General features: G+C 45.4%; 38 non-coding genes across 38 annotated transcripts; 13 read left to right on the top strand and 25 right to left on the bottom strand.

Moving 5' to 3' along the window:
- Nucleotides 1-233: 233 nt before the first annotated feature.
- On the bottom strand, nt 234-305 carry Trnac-gca (transfer RNA cysteine (anticodon GCA)). The gene has a single exon. It is a non-coding gene; the product is annotated as a tRNA-Cys (tRNA).
- A 318-nt stretch (nt 306-623) lies between these two features.
- Nucleotides 624-695, bottom strand: Trnaw-cca (transfer RNA tryptophan (anticodon CCA)). The gene has a single exon. It is a non-coding gene; the product is annotated as a tRNA-Trp (tRNA).
- A 118-nt stretch (nt 696-813) lies between these two features.
- On the top strand, nt 814-885 carry Trnaa-cgc (transfer RNA alanine (anticodon CGC)). Its single transcript has one exon. It is a non-coding gene; the product is annotated as a tRNA-Ala (tRNA).
- Nucleotides 886-1,160: 275 nt separating this feature from the next.
- On the bottom strand, nt 1,161-1,232 carry Trnac-gca (transfer RNA cysteine (anticodon GCA)). The gene has a single exon. It is a non-coding gene; the product is annotated as a tRNA-Cys (tRNA).
- Nucleotides 1,233-1,550: 318 nt separating this feature from the next.
- Nucleotides 1,551-1,622, bottom strand: Trnaw-cca (transfer RNA tryptophan (anticodon CCA)). The gene has a single exon. It is a non-coding gene; the product is annotated as a tRNA-Trp (tRNA).
- A 118-nt stretch (nt 1,623-1,740) lies between these two features.
- On the top strand, nt 1,741-1,812 carry Trnaa-cgc (transfer RNA alanine (anticodon CGC)). The gene has a single exon. It is a non-coding gene; the product is annotated as a tRNA-Ala (tRNA).
- A 6,263-nt stretch (nt 1,813-8,075) lies between these two features.
- On the bottom strand, nt 8,076-8,147 carry Trnaw-cca (transfer RNA tryptophan (anticodon CCA)). Its single transcript has one exon. It is a non-coding gene; the product is annotated as a tRNA-Trp (tRNA).
- A 118-nt stretch (nt 8,148-8,265) lies between these two features.
- Nucleotides 8,266-8,337, top strand: Trnaa-cgc (transfer RNA alanine (anticodon CGC)). Its single transcript has one exon. It is a non-coding gene; the product is annotated as a tRNA-Ala (tRNA).
- A 275-nt stretch (nt 8,338-8,612) lies between these two features.
- Nucleotides 8,613-8,684, bottom strand: Trnac-gca (transfer RNA cysteine (anticodon GCA)). Its single transcript has one exon. It is a non-coding gene; the product is annotated as a tRNA-Cys (tRNA).
- Nucleotides 8,685-9,002: 318 nt separating this feature from the next.
- On the bottom strand, nt 9,003-9,074 carry Trnaw-cca (transfer RNA tryptophan (anticodon CCA)). Its single transcript has one exon. It is a non-coding gene; the product is annotated as a tRNA-Trp (tRNA).
- A 118-nt stretch (nt 9,075-9,192) lies between these two features.
- Trnaa-cgc (transfer RNA alanine (anticodon CGC)) lies at nt 9,193-9,264 on the top strand. The gene has a single exon. It is a non-coding gene; the product is annotated as a tRNA-Ala (tRNA).
- Nucleotides 9,265-9,539: 275 nt separating this feature from the next.
- Trnac-gca (transfer RNA cysteine (anticodon GCA)) lies at nt 9,540-9,611 on the bottom strand. Its single transcript has one exon. It is a non-coding gene; the product is annotated as a tRNA-Cys (tRNA).
- Nucleotides 9,612-9,929: 318 nt separating this feature from the next.
- On the bottom strand, nt 9,930-10,001 carry Trnaw-cca (transfer RNA tryptophan (anticodon CCA)). Its single transcript has one exon. It is a non-coding gene; the product is annotated as a tRNA-Trp (tRNA).
- A 118-nt stretch (nt 10,002-10,119) lies between these two features.
- Nucleotides 10,120-10,191, top strand: Trnaa-cgc (transfer RNA alanine (anticodon CGC)). The gene has a single exon. It is a non-coding gene; the product is annotated as a tRNA-Ala (tRNA).
- Nucleotides 10,192-10,466: 275 nt separating this feature from the next.
- Trnac-gca (transfer RNA cysteine (anticodon GCA)) lies at nt 10,467-10,538 on the bottom strand. Its single transcript has one exon. It is a non-coding gene; the product is annotated as a tRNA-Cys (tRNA).
- A 318-nt stretch (nt 10,539-10,856) lies between these two features.
- Nucleotides 10,857-10,928, bottom strand: Trnaw-cca (transfer RNA tryptophan (anticodon CCA)). Its single transcript has one exon. It is a non-coding gene; the product is annotated as a tRNA-Trp (tRNA).
- A 118-nt stretch (nt 10,929-11,046) lies between these two features.
- Trnaa-cgc (transfer RNA alanine (anticodon CGC)) lies at nt 11,047-11,118 on the top strand. The gene has a single exon. It is a non-coding gene; the product is annotated as a tRNA-Ala (tRNA).
- A 275-nt stretch (nt 11,119-11,393) lies between these two features.
- Nucleotides 11,394-11,465, bottom strand: Trnac-gca (transfer RNA cysteine (anticodon GCA)). The gene has a single exon. It is a non-coding gene; the product is annotated as a tRNA-Cys (tRNA).
- Nucleotides 11,466-11,783: 318 nt separating this feature from the next.
- On the bottom strand, nt 11,784-11,855 carry Trnaw-cca (transfer RNA tryptophan (anticodon CCA)). The gene has a single exon. It is a non-coding gene; the product is annotated as a tRNA-Trp (tRNA).
- Nucleotides 11,856-11,973: 118 nt separating this feature from the next.
- Trnaa-cgc (transfer RNA alanine (anticodon CGC)) lies at nt 11,974-12,045 on the top strand. Its single transcript has one exon. It is a non-coding gene; the product is annotated as a tRNA-Ala (tRNA).
- Nucleotides 12,046-12,320: 275 nt separating this feature from the next.
- On the bottom strand, nt 12,321-12,392 carry Trnac-gca (transfer RNA cysteine (anticodon GCA)). Its single transcript has one exon. It is a non-coding gene; the product is annotated as a tRNA-Cys (tRNA).
- Nucleotides 12,393-12,710: 318 nt separating this feature from the next.
- Trnaw-cca (transfer RNA tryptophan (anticodon CCA)) lies at nt 12,711-12,782 on the bottom strand. The gene has a single exon. It is a non-coding gene; the product is annotated as a tRNA-Trp (tRNA).
- A 118-nt stretch (nt 12,783-12,900) lies between these two features.
- Nucleotides 12,901-12,972, top strand: Trnaa-cgc (transfer RNA alanine (anticodon CGC)). Its single transcript has one exon. It is a non-coding gene; the product is annotated as a tRNA-Ala (tRNA).
- Nucleotides 12,973-13,247: 275 nt separating this feature from the next.
- Trnac-gca (transfer RNA cysteine (anticodon GCA)) lies at nt 13,248-13,319 on the bottom strand. The gene has a single exon. It is a non-coding gene; the product is annotated as a tRNA-Cys (tRNA).
- Nucleotides 13,320-13,637: 318 nt separating this feature from the next.
- On the bottom strand, nt 13,638-13,709 carry Trnaw-cca (transfer RNA tryptophan (anticodon CCA)). The gene has a single exon. It is a non-coding gene; the product is annotated as a tRNA-Trp (tRNA).
- Nucleotides 13,710-13,827: 118 nt separating this feature from the next.
- On the top strand, nt 13,828-13,899 carry Trnaa-cgc (transfer RNA alanine (anticodon CGC)). Its single transcript has one exon. It is a non-coding gene; the product is annotated as a tRNA-Ala (tRNA).
- Nucleotides 13,900-14,174: 275 nt separating this feature from the next.
- Nucleotides 14,175-14,246, bottom strand: Trnac-gca (transfer RNA cysteine (anticodon GCA)). The gene has a single exon. It is a non-coding gene; the product is annotated as a tRNA-Cys (tRNA).
- Nucleotides 14,247-14,564: 318 nt separating this feature from the next.
- Trnaw-cca (transfer RNA tryptophan (anticodon CCA)) lies at nt 14,565-14,636 on the bottom strand. The gene has a single exon. It is a non-coding gene; the product is annotated as a tRNA-Trp (tRNA).
- A 118-nt stretch (nt 14,637-14,754) lies between these two features.
- Nucleotides 14,755-14,826, top strand: Trnaa-cgc (transfer RNA alanine (anticodon CGC)). The gene has a single exon. It is a non-coding gene; the product is annotated as a tRNA-Ala (tRNA).
- A 275-nt stretch (nt 14,827-15,101) lies between these two features.
- Trnac-gca (transfer RNA cysteine (anticodon GCA)) lies at nt 15,102-15,173 on the bottom strand. Its single transcript has one exon. It is a non-coding gene; the product is annotated as a tRNA-Cys (tRNA).
- A 318-nt stretch (nt 15,174-15,491) lies between these two features.
- Nucleotides 15,492-15,563, bottom strand: Trnaw-cca (transfer RNA tryptophan (anticodon CCA)). Its single transcript has one exon. It is a non-coding gene; the product is annotated as a tRNA-Trp (tRNA).
- A 118-nt stretch (nt 15,564-15,681) lies between these two features.
- Nucleotides 15,682-15,753, top strand: Trnaa-cgc (transfer RNA alanine (anticodon CGC)). The gene has a single exon. It is a non-coding gene; the product is annotated as a tRNA-Ala (tRNA).
- Nucleotides 15,754-16,028: 275 nt separating this feature from the next.
- On the bottom strand, nt 16,029-16,100 carry Trnac-gca (transfer RNA cysteine (anticodon GCA)). Its single transcript has one exon. It is a non-coding gene; the product is annotated as a tRNA-Cys (tRNA).
- A 318-nt stretch (nt 16,101-16,418) lies between these two features.
- On the bottom strand, nt 16,419-16,490 carry Trnaw-cca (transfer RNA tryptophan (anticodon CCA)). Its single transcript has one exon. It is a non-coding gene; the product is annotated as a tRNA-Trp (tRNA).
- A 118-nt stretch (nt 16,491-16,608) lies between these two features.
- Nucleotides 16,609-16,680, top strand: Trnaa-cgc (transfer RNA alanine (anticodon CGC)). Its single transcript has one exon. It is a non-coding gene; the product is annotated as a tRNA-Ala (tRNA).
- A 275-nt stretch (nt 16,681-16,955) lies between these two features.
- On the bottom strand, nt 16,956-17,027 carry Trnac-gca (transfer RNA cysteine (anticodon GCA)). Its single transcript has one exon. It is a non-coding gene; the product is annotated as a tRNA-Cys (tRNA).
- Nucleotides 17,028-17,345: 318 nt separating this feature from the next.
- On the bottom strand, nt 17,346-17,417 carry Trnaw-cca (transfer RNA tryptophan (anticodon CCA)). Its single transcript has one exon. It is a non-coding gene; the product is annotated as a tRNA-Trp (tRNA).
- Nucleotides 17,418-17,535: 118 nt separating this feature from the next.
- Nucleotides 17,536-17,607, top strand: Trnaa-cgc (transfer RNA alanine (anticodon CGC)). The gene has a single exon. It is a non-coding gene; the product is annotated as a tRNA-Ala (tRNA).
- Nucleotides 17,608-17,771: the final 164 nt, after the last annotated feature.

Below are 17,771 nucleotides of genomic sequence, written 5' to 3'. Positions count from 1 at the left end.
ATCACCATATTCTATAAAATTCAGTGTACAAGATTCTTCCCCCAAGCAAGTGGATTTCGTACAGTTCGACCGCATGGCGGGAGGACGATGACCTGCAAGAGCCTGGGCTGCGATCCCCCCATTGAAATGTTGCTCCAAAGCCTTCGGTATGGCGTGCGGAGTGCATCTGAAACATGTTATTTGCAACTCACCGCGACAACCGTCATTTGTTTTTTCGAGATACTGAAAAATGAAGGGGGCACCCGGGATTGAACCGGGGACCTCTCGATCTGCAGTCGAATGCTCTACGACTGAGCTATACCCCCTTTCACGATCTTTCTATTCCCATAACTTAAGGAAAAATATTATACTCTGCCTGGCTAAAGACGTCTAATCGAGCAAAATATTGCGTAATCATTATCTCTCAGTTATATATTAGCGTTAAACGATATAAATATCAAAAATACTAGACAGTTCGCGCCTGGAGAAAGTGTGAGTCGGCGCCTACACTTTAATGTCAGAACGCGAAAATTGCACTAGTAGCTTTTTTCAAGCAAGTTCTGTTCGTCCGTTCTCTGTAATCGTTTGGTATCTGATTAAACTGACATACTCGCCTATGGCTTTCGTAAACGAAAATTTCACTGTGACCCCGACGTGATTTGAACACGCAACCTTCTGATCTGGAGTCAGACGCGCTACCGTTGCGCCACGGAGTCGACGCTGCTGAGGTCTTGTCATGAATAGGTTCCTCGAACACTTACTGTACCGTTCAAACCTAAGAAATAATGACAGTAGGATCCACGAGAGACTCGTCCCAGATGTAGTTGCTCTGGCGGGGGTGTAACTCAGTGGTAGAGTGTCTGCTTCGCATGCAGAAAGTCCTGGGTTCAAATCCCAGCTCCTCCAATTTTTGTTTCTCCGTGCAGCAGTACACGAAAACTTTTGCCTATCACCATATTCTATAAAATTCAGTGTACAAGATTCTTCCCCCAAGCAAGTGGATTTCGTACAGTTCGACCGCATGGCGGGAGGACGATGACCTGCAAGAGCCTGGGCTGCGATCCCCCCATTGAAATGTTGCTCCAAAGCCTTCGGTATGGCGTGCGGAGTGCATCTGAAACATGTTATTTGCAACTCACCGCGACAACCGTCATTTGTTTTTTCGAGATACTGAAAAATGAAGGGGGCACCCGGGATTGAACCGGGGACCTCTCGATCTGCAGTCGAATGCTCTACGACTGAGCTATACCCCCTTTCACGATCTTTCTATTCCCATAACTTAAGGAAAAATATTATACTCTGCCTGGCTAAAGACGTCTAATCGAGCAAAATATTGCGTAATCATTATCTCTCAGTTATATATTAGCGTTAAACGATATAAATATCAAAAATACTAGACAGTTCGCGCCTGGAGAAAGTGTGAGTCGGCGCCTACACTTTAATGTCAGAACGCGAAAATTGCACTAGTAGCTTTTTTCAAGCAAGTTCTGTTCGTCCGTTCTCTGTAATCGTTTGGTATCTGATTAAACTGACATACTCGCCTATGGCTTTCGTAAACGAAAATTTCACTGTGACCCCGACGTGATTTGAACACGCAACCTTCTGATCTGGAGTCAGACGCGCTACCGTTGCGCCACGGAGTCGACGCTGCTGAGGTCTTGTCATGAATAGGTTCCTCGAACACTTACTGTACCGTTCAAACCTAAGAAATAATGACAGTAGGATCCACGAGAGACTCGTCCCAGATGTAGTTGCTCTGGCGGGGGTGTAACTCAGTGGTAGAGTGTCTGCTTCGCATGCAGAAAGTCCTGGGTTCAAATCCCAGCTCCTCCAATTTTTGTTTCTCCGTGCAGCAGTACACGAAAACTTTTGCCTATCACCATATTCTATAAAATTCAGTGTACAAGATTCTTCCCCCAAGCAAGTGGATTTCGTACAGTTCGACCGCATGGCGGGAGGACGATGACCTGCAAGAGCCTGGGCTGCGATCCCCCCATTGAAATGTTGCTCCAAAGCCTTCGGTATGGCGTGCGGAGTGCATCTGAAACATGTTATTTGCAACTCACCGCGACAACCGTCATTTGTTTTTTCGAGATACTGAAAAATGAAGGGGGCACCCGGGATTGAACCGGGGACCTCTCGATCTGCAGTCGAATGCTCTACGACTTTTTTTTTGTTTTTTTCAGACGCCTTAACCACTTTTTTTTTTTCGCCTTAACCACTTTTTTTTTATTTTTGTTTTTTAACCATTACACCATTTTTTCCACTTTTTTTTTTTTTTTTTTTTTTTTTTTTTTTAGAATGGTCAGGGCATGGTACACGCCGCACAAGCAGTGGGGTCTGTTCACGGCACTGCCAGTGCGTCGAGACCCAAACCCCTCCCACCCCTTTTTCATGTTCCCTGTTGGGTCATAACACTAAGTGTGCAGAAATCGTAACACAATAGTCCCATTCTCCGATGTAAGAAAATCAAAGAAAAACTCTTCACTGAGTAGGAACGGAACACTGATAAAAAAAAAAAAAATTAAAATAATAGAAAGTTCCTGAAGCAAGGTAAAAGTAAATAATAATAAGGAACCAAGTGACTGGTATTTTGCTTGTGTTCGTCCTCGTGCAAGGTGTTGTAGTGGTTCCACATATTTAACCAACACCCATTTTTTCAAAAATGATCTTCAGCATGTTGCCATAGTGCTTCTTGTGGTTGCGATACGTGCTGATTTTTGCATATTCACACTTCATGTAAACGCGGAACTCGATCTCGTTGTCCGACCCAATTGTGTTGATGACATAACTAACATATTTTCCCAGTAACCAGCTAATGGCGTTGGTTTTTAATTTCGGAAAGTATGTCATGTCCGGTCTCAGGAGGAGCGATGGCGTTATATATTGCGTAGAGGATCTGGTGAGAAAGGCGATTTGTTGCCTGATCCAATTCCAGTTATGCACATTGCCACCACAGGTGAATCTGTGGCCGAGTGTATCCACCAGATTGCATTTTCCACAAAGGTGTGTCTGGTTTAAACCGATCCCATATAGTCTCTCGTTGGTGCTGATGACATTATTAACTGTTTTGTACCATGCCGAAATAGCGTCTGTAGATAGCCCGGCATAGTTGATGTTCCGCCATACAGCTGTCCAGTCACAATTTGGGAATTTCGTTTCAATTTTGTTTCTACCCTCATTGAACTTCCTTTCAAGTATGATGTCGCGCGCTGTGATACGTGTGTTGCTTCTGATTTCGTCACTAAGATAACTTGCTTCGAGGAAAAAGTTCCTCACATACTGCAGACGGGCATTAATCCTTCGCACATCAATCGGTGCTTGCAGGCTATGGGGTGTCACAGCCTCAAAGAGCTTTGCGGTTATACATTGTGGAAGTTCTCTGAGTATATGGAAAGTCCGTTTGAGGAACAGAGCAGACGCTTTATTGCGAATATCCACCAAACCGAGGCCCCCGTTTCTGACATCCAGTATAACCGTAGTCGCACCAACCCTGAATATGTCTCCTCGCCATAAATAATTGGTAACAGTGGACATGATCCCTTTCGCTACTAGTTTAGGGATCGGAAAGACCTGCGCAGTGAAATACGCTTTAGACAAAACGCATGAGCTGATGAATCTGACTTGTTGCACCAGGTCCATAGTTCGATGGATGTTCTCCATTACAGCACCATGAACTTTCCTCCTAGTTTCCGTCCAGTTAAAAGCAGCCATCCGCATCGGACATGCCATTAAGGTTATGCCCAAAGTTTTATGTTTGGTGTCTTGTTTAGCCCATGCCAGTCGAAGGTGATCGAGGCCCCGTAGATTCAATATTTGACTTTTGTTTTCATTTGCTGTCGCTCCCGACGCTAGACAATATCTTTGGATTTCTCTTTCCAGTGTAACAGCCTCCTCCTTATTCCTTATTACAACGCCCACGTCATCAGCATAGGCTCGTATGACAGTTTTCTCACCACTCAATGTTAGGCCTGTTAATCTTGCGTGGACAGTGCGGAGGAAGGGCTCTAAAGAGACGGAAAATAAAAACATTGATAAGGGACTGCCCTGTGGAACCCCTCGCCTTATCTGTATGGGTTTAGATGTTTGGCCATTGATTGCTATTTTCGCATTTATACCCGTTGCAATATTCCTTATCATGTTCACAATATGGGGGTGGAAAGCCATTCTTGACAGCGTCGCAAAGAGGTATCGATGACTAACACGGTCAAAAGCTTTGTTGAAATCGATAAAGATTAACGCACATTTTATACTTGTCACGGAGGTAATTGCAATGACGTCTCTGTATGCAGAGAGACTTTCGAATATCGTTCTGGTCGGAGAACAAGATTGGTAATGACTCAATATTTTGTTGGAATAGGCAGAGAGTCTTTTGTTGATAATACGCGAAATTATTTTGTAATCAGAATTTAGTAGCGAAAGAGGCCGAAAATTGTTTAAGTTGGTTTTGCCTTTACTCTTAGGAATCAGTATTAGTTTACTTTCCTTAAACTCTGCAGGGATCGGTTGTCCGTTCAGGACCTCATTTGCCATGGAAGTGATCTTGTCCCCAATGATAGACCAGTAGCGGGCATAAAACTCCACAGGGAGGCCATCAAATCCCGGAGATTTGTTGAGAGGTGAGTTACGCACTGCCTCATGCACTTCATCTTTAGTAATAGGTGACAGGATGTCAGCGTTGTCTGTGCCCGACAATTGTGGACCTAAAATATTGAGAAAGTCCTCGAGAGCTGCATCTTCCACTGTGGTAGGGGCATACAGGGTTTCATAGTACCTGTGGACTTCGTCCAGTATTTGTTTCTGGCATGTGAGCCTCGTACCAGTATGCGTCTGGACTTCATCAATGAAAGTTTGACGTCTGTTTTTAGCATGCCGCACCAAGTGATACAGAGAAGCTGTTTCATCTGCTACGACTGATGTGGCTTTCGATTTAATTTTGAGTCCCTCCATCTGTTGCCGTTTAATGCTTAATAACTTGGCTTTAATTTTTTTGATATCATGCAGACGAATTACGTCATCATGGGCTTGTTGATGTAAGTCCCTTAAAACTTTATAATAAAACTCCATTGTATTCCTCAACTCCCTGTGCCTCGCTGCACTATACTGCATGACAACTTTCCGCAGCTTTGGTTTAGCCCTCCTTGTCCACCAGTCAATGACTGTTGGGTGCTTGTCTACTGTGCGGAGGCACATAGTCCACGCAAACCTTATTTCCTGTTCCAGTTCGTCGTCAGTTAAAACAGAAATATTTAAGTTCCATTGGCCTCTGAATCGACGAGTTGGCTGTACACTGAGATTAAAGCAAGTTAAAAGTGTACTGTGATCGCTAAAATACACAGGAATAGTCTCAACGTTTAATAAAGAATTTTGCAAATTTGGTGACACGTAAATTCTATCTAGTCTGCTGCGGGAGTGGCTGGTTATATACGTGAACCCGACTGACGTCGGATGCTGAAGTTCCCACACATCCTTAAGGTGTAGATCACTTACTAACTTTTTTAACTGTGGCGAGTAGTTGAAGTTGGGTTGTTGATCTTTCTGGTTTAAAACACAGTTAAAATCTCCACCTAGTATAAGAGAACACGGATTTTTCCTCAATAAATAGATCAGTTCATCTTGAAAAAACTTCACACGATCCAATTTGTGGGAAGTTCCTGAAGGGGCGTAAAGGTTAAGCACTGTTACATCGAAAATTTTTATGCCTATGGCCCTACCTGATTCTAGTCGTTCGATTTCAGTCACCGGAATGCCTTCCCTTATAAGAATGGCTGTACCGATATTGGCTTCCGTAGAAACATTAACAATTTCAAAAAAGCCTGGGATCCGAAATTCCGTTATCGCAACTTCTTGTAGCAAAGCGATATCTGTTCCGGACTGGTACAAGAATTCCTTTAGTGCTGCCAATTTCAAGGGTGACTGTATTTTATTAATGTTAATAGTAGTAATGCTATAAGCTTGCAGCACAGACATACCGGAAGAAGCTATTTGGGATGAGGTTCGGTATGATTATAGCAGCAAACGTGCTTCCCCACAACGCACGACCTTTACAAGCTGCGTGCCCATTACATGTACTAACTTCCTAGTAAAAGTTGCACTGCTTTGAAACAAAGAGCTTGAGAAGAAAAGTATCCTGAAATCCGGACAATGCATTTCTATAAGTCACTGCGGCCATTCTCTTTCTCCACGTCAGTGTTGGCCCTGATGACTTCATATTTAATATTCTGTTTCTTGATGTCTTTCTTCTCTGATGGAGCTTTCGCGTGAGGACGCGTGACAGTAAGACCCGGTGTCGGTCGCAACCGCCGGCGGTGGCTGCAGGGGGCAACGGCCGGGGCTTGCGAGTCGTCAATGTTTGGTTCCGGCGTGGCGTCTGTTGTGTTGTCGTGCTGTCGAGGCGGCGATGCGTGTTTATTTCCTCCTTCGGCGCGGCGTTGCGCTTCGGAGTCAGCAGGTTGTTTACTAGGTACTTCCTCGTACGGTTCGCACTGTATGGGATGTGCACTGGATGCGGGTATTTCAGCCGTGACCTCAGGCTCAGGGTCACATTTCCGTGGAAAGTCACTACCCGCTGCGTCACTATCTGTCCGTGGCGGTGTAAGTCCATGTGCGGAAGTGGGAGCCACATCGACCTTCATTCCATCTTCGTTGTCCACTTCCAACAGATCTTCAGGACTAGGCTTCGGCCTCCTGGCAACGGGTGTTTCACAGGAAGAGTCCTCATCTACATTTTTTTCAGTTTCCTCTAGAGGACGCTTTTTTGTGGGAATCTCGCTGTCACGGGACGGAAGTTCAGCAGTTAATGCAGGTTTTAAGGACGGAAAGTCATTAACAGGAAGTGCAACATTGTCAGAGATAGTAACAGGATCCACGACCGCCGCCGGCTCTGTTGTATTACTGGCTGGCAACAAATCGTTGAGTGTTAATTTCCGGCGTTGCGTAAGGTTATTTGTTAGCACAAATACACGGCGAGGGCAGTCCTGACGGAGGTGACCAGACTCGTTACATACATGACATGTAGGGGTTTGCCCTGAGTACATAACATGCGCCTTGTGCCCGTCAACAAAGATGTGGGAGGGAATGTTTGCTTTCACTTCCATCTCCACGGAGCGAATGCCGTTAAAGCACTGCAGCTTGAAACGTGAAGCCCACCTTTCGTTTACTATTTGCCTGACTACCCCATACTTTGAAAGGGCATCTTTAATTTTCGAATTGTCTACTTCTATGGGAATATTCAACACCCTAACATTTCTAATTACAGACTCGGAATTCCGGAGTTTGACAGTACTTTTAGTACCATCACGGTGGATAAATTCCGTTTCATAACCATATTTTGCCAGAAAGCGGTCTACACTCACGGAATCGTTAAACTTTACAAAAATGCAGTATTCATCAGAGTCAAGCTGCATCGTATGAACAGATTCAGAATGAAGGCCAATTACCTCGGTAATCCAGTCGTGTATTTCCAGTGCAGAGGGCTGTACTCGACGGGTGTACTTGTCGAAGGAGAAAATCACGGTGTTTTTTCGCACGGAAGTTGCCATGGTGTTCTGCAGTGAAGAAATCTCAGACAACGCCGAAATTCCAACGGCACTTCGTAGAAAGATGACACGAAAGAAAACCAAATGCACAATTGATAACGCTTAATTCACGTGCAAAACGTCAATAAACGAACACAAAACACGAAAACACTGGCGTAAACACTGACGTTCACGGAGCAACTAGAGGAGCGTGCGACCGCTGCGGCAGCTAAAGCCAGACTGCGACTGAGCTATACCCCCTTTCACGATCTTTCTATTCCCATAACTTAAGGAAAAATATTATACTCTGCCTGGCTAAAGACGTCTAATCGAGCAAAATATTGCGTAATCATTATCTCTCAGTTATATATTAGCGTTAAACGATATAAATATCAAAAATACTAGACAGTTCGCGCCTGGAGAAAGTGTGAGTCGGCGCCTACACTTTAATGTCAGAACGCGAAAATTGCACTAGTAGCTTTTTTCAAGCAAGTTCTGTTCGTCCGTTCTCTGTAATCGTTTGGTATCTGATTAAACTGACATACTCGCCTATGGCTTTCGTAAACGAAAATTTCACTGTGACCCCGACGTGATTTGAACACGCAACCTTCTGATCTGGAGTCAGACGCGCTACCGTTGCGCCACGGAGTCGACGCTGCTGAGGTCTTGTCATGAATAGGTTCCTCGAACACTTACTGTACCGTTCAAACCTAAGAAATAATGACAGTAGGATCCACGAGAGACTCGTCCCAGATGTAGTTGCTCTGGCGGGGGTGTAACTCAGTGGTAGAGTGTCTGCTTCGCATGCAGAAAGTCCTGGGTTCAAATCCCAGCTCCTCCAATTTTTGTTTCTCCGTGCAGCAGTACACGAAAACTTTTGCCTATCACCATATTCTATAAAATTCAGTGTACAAGATTCTTCCCCCAAGCAAGTGGATTTCGTACAGTTCGACCGCATGGCGGGAGGACGATGACCTGCAAGAGCCTGGGCTGCGATCCCCCCATTGAAATGTTGCTCCAAAGCCTTCGGTATGGCGTGCGGAGTGCATCTGAAACATGTTATTTGCAACTCACCGCGACAACCGTCATTTGTTTTTTCGAGATACTGAAAAATGAAGGGGGCACCCGGGATTGAACCGGGGACCTCTCGATCTGCAGTCGAATGCTCTACGACTGAGCTATACCCCCTTTCACGATCTTTCTATTCCCATAACTTAAGGAAAAATATTATACTCTGCCTGGCTAAAGACGTCTAATCGAGCAAAATATTGCGTAATCATTATCTCTCAGTTATATATTAGCGTTAAACGATATAAATATCAAAAATACTAGACAGTTCGCGCCTGGAGAAAGTGTGAGTCGGCGCCTACACTTTAATGTCAGAACGCGAAAATTGCACTAGTAGCTTTTTTCAAGCAAGTTCTGTTCGTCCGTTCTCTGTAATCGTTTGGTATCTGATTAAACTGACATACTCGCCTATGGCTTTCGTAAACGAAAATTTCACTGTGACCCCGACGTGATTTGAACACGCAACCTTCTGATCTGGAGTCAGACGCGCTACCGTTGCGCCACGGAGTCGACGCTGCTGAGGTCTTGTCATGAATAGGTTCCTCGAACACTTACTGTACCGTTCAAACCTAAGAAATAATGACAGTAGGATCCACGAGAGACTCGTCCCAGATGTAGTTGCTCTGGCGGGGGTGTAACTCAGTGGTAGAGTGTCTGCTTCGCATGCAGAAAGTCCTGGGTTCAAATCCCAGCTCCTCCAATTTTTGTTTCTCCGTGCAGCAGTACACGAAAACTTTTGCCTATCACCATATTCTATAAAATTCAGTGTACAAGATTCTTCCCCCAAGCAAGTGGATTTCGTACAGTTCGACCGCATGGCGGGAGGACGATGACCTGCAAGAGCCTGGGCTGCGATCCCCCCATTGAAATGTTGCTCCAAAGCCTTCGGTATGGCGTGCGGAGTGCATCTGAAACATGTTATTTGCAACTCACCGCGACAACCGTCATTTGTTTTTTCGAGATACTGAAAAATGAAGGGGGCACCCGGGATTGAACCGGGGACCTCTCGATCTGCAGTCGAATGCTCTACGACTGAGCTATACCCCCTTTCACGATCTTTCTATTCCCATAACTTAAGGAAAAATATTATACTCTGCCTGGCTAAAGACGTCTAATCGAGCAAAATATTGCGTAATCATTATCTCTCAGTTATATATTAGCGTTAAACGATATAAATATCAAAAATACTAGACAGTTCGCGCCTGGAGAAAGTGTGAGTCGGCGCCTACACTTTAATGTCAGAACGCGAAAATTGCACTAGTAGCTTTTTTCAAGCAAGTTCTGTTCGTCCGTTCTCTGTAATCGTTTGGTATCTGATTAAACTGACATACTCGCCTATGGCTTTCGTAAACGAAAATTTCACTGTGACCCCGACGTGATTTGAACACGCAACCTTCTGATCTGGAGTCAGACGCGCTACCGTTGCGCCACGGAGTCGACGCTGCTGAGGTCTTGTCATGAATAGGTTCCTCGAACACTTACTGTACCGTTCAAACCTAAGAAATAATGACAGTAGGATCCACGAGAGACTCGTCCCAGATGTAGTTGCTCTGGCGGGGGTGTAACTCAGTGGTAGAGTGTCTGCTTCGCATGCAGAAAGTCCTGGGTTCAAATCCCAGCTCCTCCAATTTTTGTTTCTCCGTGCAGCAGTACACGAAAACTTTTGCCTATCACCATATTCTATAAAATTCAGTGTACAAGATTCTTCCCCCAAGCAAGTGGATTTCGTACAGTTCGACCGCATGGCGGGAGGACGATGACCTGCAAGAGCCTGGGCTGCGATCCCCCCATTGAAATGTTGCTCCAAAGCCTTCGGTATGGCGTGCGGAGTGCATCTGAAACATGTTATTTGCAACTCACCGCGACAACCGTCATTTGTTTTTTCGAGATACTGAAAAATGAAGGGGGCACCCGGGATTGAACCGGGGACCTCTCGATCTGCAGTCGAATGCTCTACGACTGAGCTATACCCCCTTTCACGATCTTTCTATTCCCATAACTTAAGGAAAAATATTATACTCTGCCTGGCTAAAGACGTCTAATCGAGCAAAATATTGCGTAATCATTATCTCTCAGTTATATATTAGCGTTAAACGATATAAATATCAAAAATACTAGACAGTTCGCGCCTGGAGAAAGTGTGAGTCGGCGCCTACACTTTAATGTCAGAACGCGAAAATTGCACTAGTAGCTTTTTTCAAGCAAGTTCTGTTCGTCCGTTCTCTGTAATCGTTTGGTATCTGATTAAACTGACATACTCGCCTATGGCTTTCGTAAACGAAAATTTCACTGTGACCCCGACGTGATTTGAACACGCAACCTTCTGATCTGGAGTCAGACGCGCTACCGTTGCGCCACGGAGTCGACGCTGCTGAGGTCTTGTCATGAATAGGTTCCTCGAACACTTACTGTACCGTTCAAACCTAAGAAATAATGACAGTAGGATCCACGAGAGACTCGTCCCAGATGTAGTTGCTCTGGCGGGGGTGTAACTCAGTGGTAGAGTGTCTGCTTCGCATGCAGAAAGTCCTGGGTTCAAATCCCAGCTCCTCCAATTTTTGTTTCTCCGTGCAGCAGTACACGAAAACTTTTGCCTATCACCATATTCTATAAAATTCAGTGTACAAGATTCTTCCCCCAAGCAAGTGGATTTCGTACAGTTCGACCGCATGGCGGGAGGACGATGACCTGCAAGAGCCTGGGCTGCGATCCCCCCATTGAAATGTTGCTCCAAAGCCTTCGGTATGGCGTGCGGAGTGCATCTGAAACATGTTATTTGCAACTCACCGCGACAACCGTCATTTGTTTTTTCGAGATACTGAAAAATGAAGGGGGCACCCGGGATTGAACCGGGGACCTCTCGATCTGCAGTCGAATGCTCTACGACTGAGCTATACCCCCTTTCACGATCTTTCTATTCCCATAACTTAAGGAAAAATATTATACTCTGCCTGGCTAAAGACGTCTAATCGAGCAAAATATTGCGTAATCATTATCTCTCAGTTATATATTAGCGTTAAACGATATAAATATCAAAAATACTAGACAGTTCGCGCCTGGAGAAAGTGTGAGTCGGCGCCTACACTTTAATGTCAGAACGCGAAAATTGCACTAGTAGCTTTTTTCAAGCAAGTTCTGTTCGTCCGTTCTCTGTAATCGTTTGGTATCTGATTAAACTGACATACTCGCCTATGGCTTTCGTAAACGAAAATTTCACTGTGACCCCGACGTGATTTGAACACGCAACCTTCTGATCTGGAGTCAGACGCGCTACCGTTGCGCCACGGAGTCGACGCTGCTGAGGTCTTGTCATGAATAGGTTCCTCGAACACTTACTGTACCGTTCAAACCTAAGAAATAATGACAGTAGGATCCACGAGAGACTCGTCCCAGATGTAGTTGCTCTGGCGGGGGTGTAACTCAGTGGTAGAGTGTCTGCTTCGCATGCAGAAAGTCCTGGGTTCAAATCCCAGCTCCTCCAATTTTTGTTTCTCCGTGCAGCAGTACACGAAAACTTTTGCCTATCACCATATTCTATAAAATTCAGTGTACAAGATTCTTCCCCCAAGCAAGTGGATTTCGTACAGTTCGACCGCATGGCGGGAGGACGATGACCTGCAAGAGCCTGGGCTGCGATCCCCCCATTGAAATGTTGCTCCAAAGCCTTCGGTATGGCGTGCGGAGTGCATCTGAAACATGTTATTTGCAACTCACCGCGACAACCGTCATTTGTTTTTTCGAGATACTGAAAAATGAAGGGGGCACCCGGGATTGAACCGGGGACCTCTCGATCTGCAGTCGAATGCTCTACGACTGAGCTATACCCCCTTTCACGATCTTTCTATTCCCATAACTTAAGGAAAAATATTATACTCTGCCTGGCTAAAGACGTCTAATCGAGCAAAATATTGCGTAATCATTATCTCTCAGTTATATATTAGCGTTAAACGATATAAATATCAAAAATACTAGACAGTTCGCGCCTGGAGAAAGTGTGAGTCGGCGCCTACACTTTAATGTCAGAACGCGAAAATTGCACTAGTAGCTTTTTTCAAGCAAGTTCTGTTCGTCCGTTCTCTGTAATCGTTTGGTATCTGATTAAACTGACATACTCGCCTATGGCTTTCGTAAACGAAAATTTCACTGTGACCCCGACGTGATTTGAACACGCAACCTTCTGATCTGGAGTCAGACGCGCTACCGTTGCGCCACGGAGTCGACGCTGCTGAGGTCTTGTCATGAATAGGTTCCTCGAACACTTACTGTACCGTTCAAACATAAGAAATAATGACAGTAGGATCCACGAGAGACTCGTCCCAGATGTAGTTGCTCTGGCGGGGGTGTAACTCAGTGGTAGAGTGTCTGCTTCGCATGCAGAAAGTCCTGGGTTCAAATCCCAGCTCCTCCAATTTTTGTTTCTCCGTGCAGCAGTACACGAAAACTTTTGCCTATCACCATATTCTATAAAATTCAGTGTACAAGATTCTTCCCCCAAGCAAGTGGATTTCGTACAGTTCGACCGCATGGCGGGAGGACGATGACCTGCAAGAGCCTGGGCTGCGATCCCCCCATTGAAATGTTGCTCCAAAGCCTTCGGTATGGCGTGCGGAGTGCATCTGAAACATGTTATTTGCAACTCACCGCGACAACCGTCATTTGTTTTTTCGAGATACTGAAAAATGAAGGGGGCACCCGGGATTGAACCGGGGACCTCTCGATCTGCAGTCGAATGCTCTACGACTGAGCTATACCCCCTTTCACGATCTTTCTATTCCCATAACTTAAGGAAAAATATTATACTCTGCCTGGCTAAAGACGTCTAATCGAGCAAAATATTGCGTAATCATTATCTCTCAGTTATATATTAGCGTTAAACGATATAAATATCAAAAATACTAGACAGTTCGCGCCTGGAGAAAGTGTGAGTCGGCGCCTACACTTTAATGTCAGAACGCGAAAATTGCACTAGTAGCTTTTTTCAAGCAAGTTCTGTTCGTCCGTTCTCTGTAATCGTTTGGTATCTGATTAAACTGACATACTCGCCTATGGCTTTCGTAAACGAAAATTTCACTGTGACCCCGACGTGATTTGAACACGCAACCTTCTGATCTGGAGTCAGACGCGCTACCGTTGCGCCACGGAGTCGACGCTGCTGAGGTCTTGTCATGAATAGGTTCCTCCAACACTTACTGTACCGTTCAAACCTAAGAAATAATGACAGTAGGATCCACGAGAGACTCGTCCCAGATGTAGTTGCTCTGGCGGGGGTGTAACTCAGTGGTAGAGTGTCTGCTTCGCATGCAGAAAGTCCTGGGTTCAAATCCCAGCTCCTCCAATTTTTGTTTCTCCGTGCAGCAGTACACGAAAACTTTTGCCTATCACCATATTCTATAAAATTCAGTGTACAAGATTCTTCCCCCAAGCAAGTGGATTTCGTACAGTTCGACCGCATGGCGGGAGGACGATGACCTGCAAGAGCCTGGGCTGCGATCCCCCCATTGAAATGTTGCTCCAAAGCCTTCGGTATGGCGTGCGGAGTGCATCTGAAACATGTTATTTGCAACTCACCGCGACAACCGTCATTTGTTTTTTCGAGATACTGAAAAATGAAGGGGGCACCCGGGATTGAACCGGGGACCTCTCGATCTGCAGTCGAATGCTCTACGACTGAGCTATACCCCCTTTCACGATCTTTCTATTCCCATAACTTAAGGAAAAATATTATACTCTGCCTGGCTAAAGACGTCTAATCGAGCAAAATATTGCGTAATCATTATCTCTCAGTTATATATTAGCGTTAAACGATATAAATATCAAAAATACTAGACAGTTCGCGCCTGGAGAAAGTGTGAGTCGGCGCCTACACTTTAATGTCAGAACGCGAAAATTGCACTAGTAGCTTTTTTCAAGCAAGTTCTGTTCGTCCGTTCTCTGTAATCGTTTGGTATCTGATTAAACTGACATACTCGCCTATGGCTTTCGTAAACGAAAATTTCACTGTGACCCCGACGTGATTTGAACACGCAACCTTCTGATCTGGAGTCAGACGCGCTACCGTTGCGCCACGGAGTCGACGCTGCTGAGGTCTTGTCATGAATAGGTTCCTCGAACACTTACTGTACCGTTCAAACCTAAGAAATAATGACAGTAGGATCCACGAGAGACTCGTCCCAGATGTAGTTGCTCTGGCGGGGGTGTAACTCAGTGGTAGAGTGTCTGCTTCGCATGCAGAAAGTCCTGGGTTCAAATCCCAGCTCCTCCAATTTTTGTTTCTCCGTGCAGCAGTACACGAAAACTTTTGCCTATCACCATATTCTATAAAATTCAGTGTACAAGATTCTTCCCCCAAGCAAGTGGATTTCGTACAGTTCGACCGCATGGCGGGAGGACGATGACCTGCAAGAGCCTGGGCTGCGATCCCCCCATTGAAATGTTGCTCCAAAGCCTTCGGTATGGCGTGCGGAGTGCATCTGAAACATGTTATTTGCAACTCACCGCGACAACCGTCATTTGTTTTTTCGAGATACTGAAAAATGAAGGGGGCACCCGGGATTGAACCGGGGACCTCTCGATCTGCAGTCGAATGCTCTACGACTGAGCTATACCCCCTTTCACGATCTTTCTATTCCCATAACTTAAGGAAAAATATTATACTCTGCCTGGCTAAAGACGTCTAATCGAGCAAAATATTGCGTAATCATTATCTCTCAGTTATATATTAGCGTTAAACGATATAAATATCAAAAATACTAGACAGTTCGCGCCTGGAGAAAGTGTGAGTCGGCGCCTACACTTTAATGTCAGAACGCGAAAATTGCACTAGTAGCTTTTTTCAAGCAAGTTCTGTTCGTCCGTTCTCTGTAATCGTTTGGTATCTGATTAAACTGACATACTCGCCTATGGCTTTCGTAAACGAAAATTTCACTGTGACCCCGACGTGATTTGAACACGCAACCTTCTGATCTGGAGTCAGACGCGCTACCGTTGCGCCACGGAGTCGACGCTGCTGAGGTCTTGTCATGAATAGGTTCCTCGAACACTTACTGTACCGTTCAAACCTAAGAAATAATGACAGTAGGATCCACGAGAGACTCGTCCCAGATGTAGTTGCTCTGGCGGGGGTGTAACTCAGTGGTAGAGTGTCTGCTTCGCATGCAGAAAGTCCTGGGTTCAAATCCCAGCTCCTCCAATTTTTGTTTCTCCGTGCAGCAGTACACGAAAACTTTTGCCTATCACCATATTCTATAAAATTCAGTGTACAAGATTCTTCCCCCAAGCAAGTGGATTTCGTACAGTTCGACCGCATGGCGGGAGGACGATGACCTGCAAGAGCCTGGGCTGCGATCCCCCCATTGAAATGTTGCTCCAAAGCCTTCGGTATGGCGTGCGGAGTGCATCTGAAACATGTTATTTGCAACTCACCGCGACAACCGTCATTTGTTTTTTCGAGATACTGAAAAATGAAGGGGGCACCCGGGATTGAACCGGGGACCTCTCGATCTGCAGTCGAATGCTCTACGACTGAGCTATACCCCCTTTCACGATCTTTCTATTCCCATAACTTAAGGAAAAATATTATACTCTGCCTGGCTAAAGACGTCTAATCGAGCAAAATATTGCGTAATCATTATCTCTCAGTTATATATTAGCGTTAAACGATATAAATATCAAAAATACTAGACAGTTCGCGCCTGGAGAAAGTGTGAGTCGGCGCCTACACTTTAATGTCAGAACGCGAAAATTGCACTAGTAGCTTTTTTCAAGCAAGTTCTGTTCGTCCGTTCTCTGTAATCGTTTGGTATCTGATTAAACTGACATACTCGCCTATGGCTTTCGTAAACGAAAATTTCACTGTGACCCCGACGTGATTTGAACACGCAACCTTCTGATCTGGAGTCAGACGCGCTACCGTTGCGCCACGGAGTCGACGCTGCTGAGGTCTTGTCATGAATAGGTTCCTCGAACACTTACTGTACCGTTCAAACCTAAGAAATAATGACAGTAGGATCCACGAGAGACTCGTCCCAGATGTAGTTGCTCTGGCGGGGGTGTAACTCAGTGGTAGAGTGTCTGCTTCGCATGCAGAAAGTCCTGGGTTCAAATCCCAGCTCCTCCAATTTTTGTTTCTCCGTGCAGCAGTACACGAAAACTTTTGCCTATCACCATATTCTATAAAATTCAGTGTACAAGATTCTTCCCCCAAGCAAGTGGATTTCGTACAGTTCGACCGCATGGCGGGAGGACGATGACCTGCAAGAGCCTGGGCTGCGATCCCCCCATTGAAATGTTGCTCCAAAGCCTTCGGTATGGCGTGCGGAGTGCATCTGAAACATGTTATTTGCAACTCACCGCGACAACCGTCATTTGTTTTTTCGAGATACTGAAAAATGAAGGGGGCACCCGGGATTGAACCGGGGACCTCTCGATCTGCAGTCGAATGCTCTACGACTGAGCTATACCCCCTTTCACGATCTTTCTATTCCCATAACTTAAGGAAAAATATTATACTCTGCCTGGCTAAAGACGTCTAATCGAGCAAAATATTGCGTAATCATTATCTCTCAGTTATATATTAGCGTTAAACGATATAAATATCAAAAATACTAGACAGTTCGCGCCTGGAGAAAGTGTGAGTCGGCGCCTACACTTTAATGTCAGAACGCGAAAATTGCACTAGTAGCTTTTTTCAAGCAAGTTCTGTTCGTCCGTTCTCTGTAATCGTTTGGTATCTGATTAAACTGACATACTCGCCTATGGCTTTCGTAAACGAAAATTTCACTGTGACCCCGACGTGATTTGAACACGCAACCTTCTGATCTGGAGTCAGACGCGCTACCGTTGCGCCACGGAGTCGACGCTGCTGAGGTCTTGTCATGAATAGGTTCCTCCAACACTTACTGTACCGTTCAAACCTAAGAAATAATGACAGTAGGATCCACGAGAGACTCGTCCCAGATGTAGTTGCTCTGGCGGGGGTGTAACTCAGTGGTAGAGTGTCTGCTTCGCATGCAGAAAGTCCTGGGTTCAAATCCCAGCTCCTCCAATTTTTGTTTCTCCGTGCAGCAGTACACGAAAACTTTTGCCTATCACCATATTCTATAAAATTCAGTGTACAAGATTCTTCCCCCAAGCAAGTGGATTTCGTACAGTTCGACCGCATGGCGGGAGGACGATGACCTGCAAGAGCCTGGGCTGCGATCCCCCCAT

This window comes from Schistocerca nitens, chromosome 4, assembly GCF_023898315.1.
Source record: "Schistocerca nitens isolate TAMUIC-IGC-003100 chromosome 4, iqSchNite1.1, whole genome shotgun sequence".
Lineage (NCBI taxonomy): Eukaryota > Metazoa > Arthropoda > Insecta > Orthoptera > Acrididae > Schistocerca > Schistocerca nitens.
This window is presented reverse-complemented; position numbering and strand designations above follow the sequence as displayed.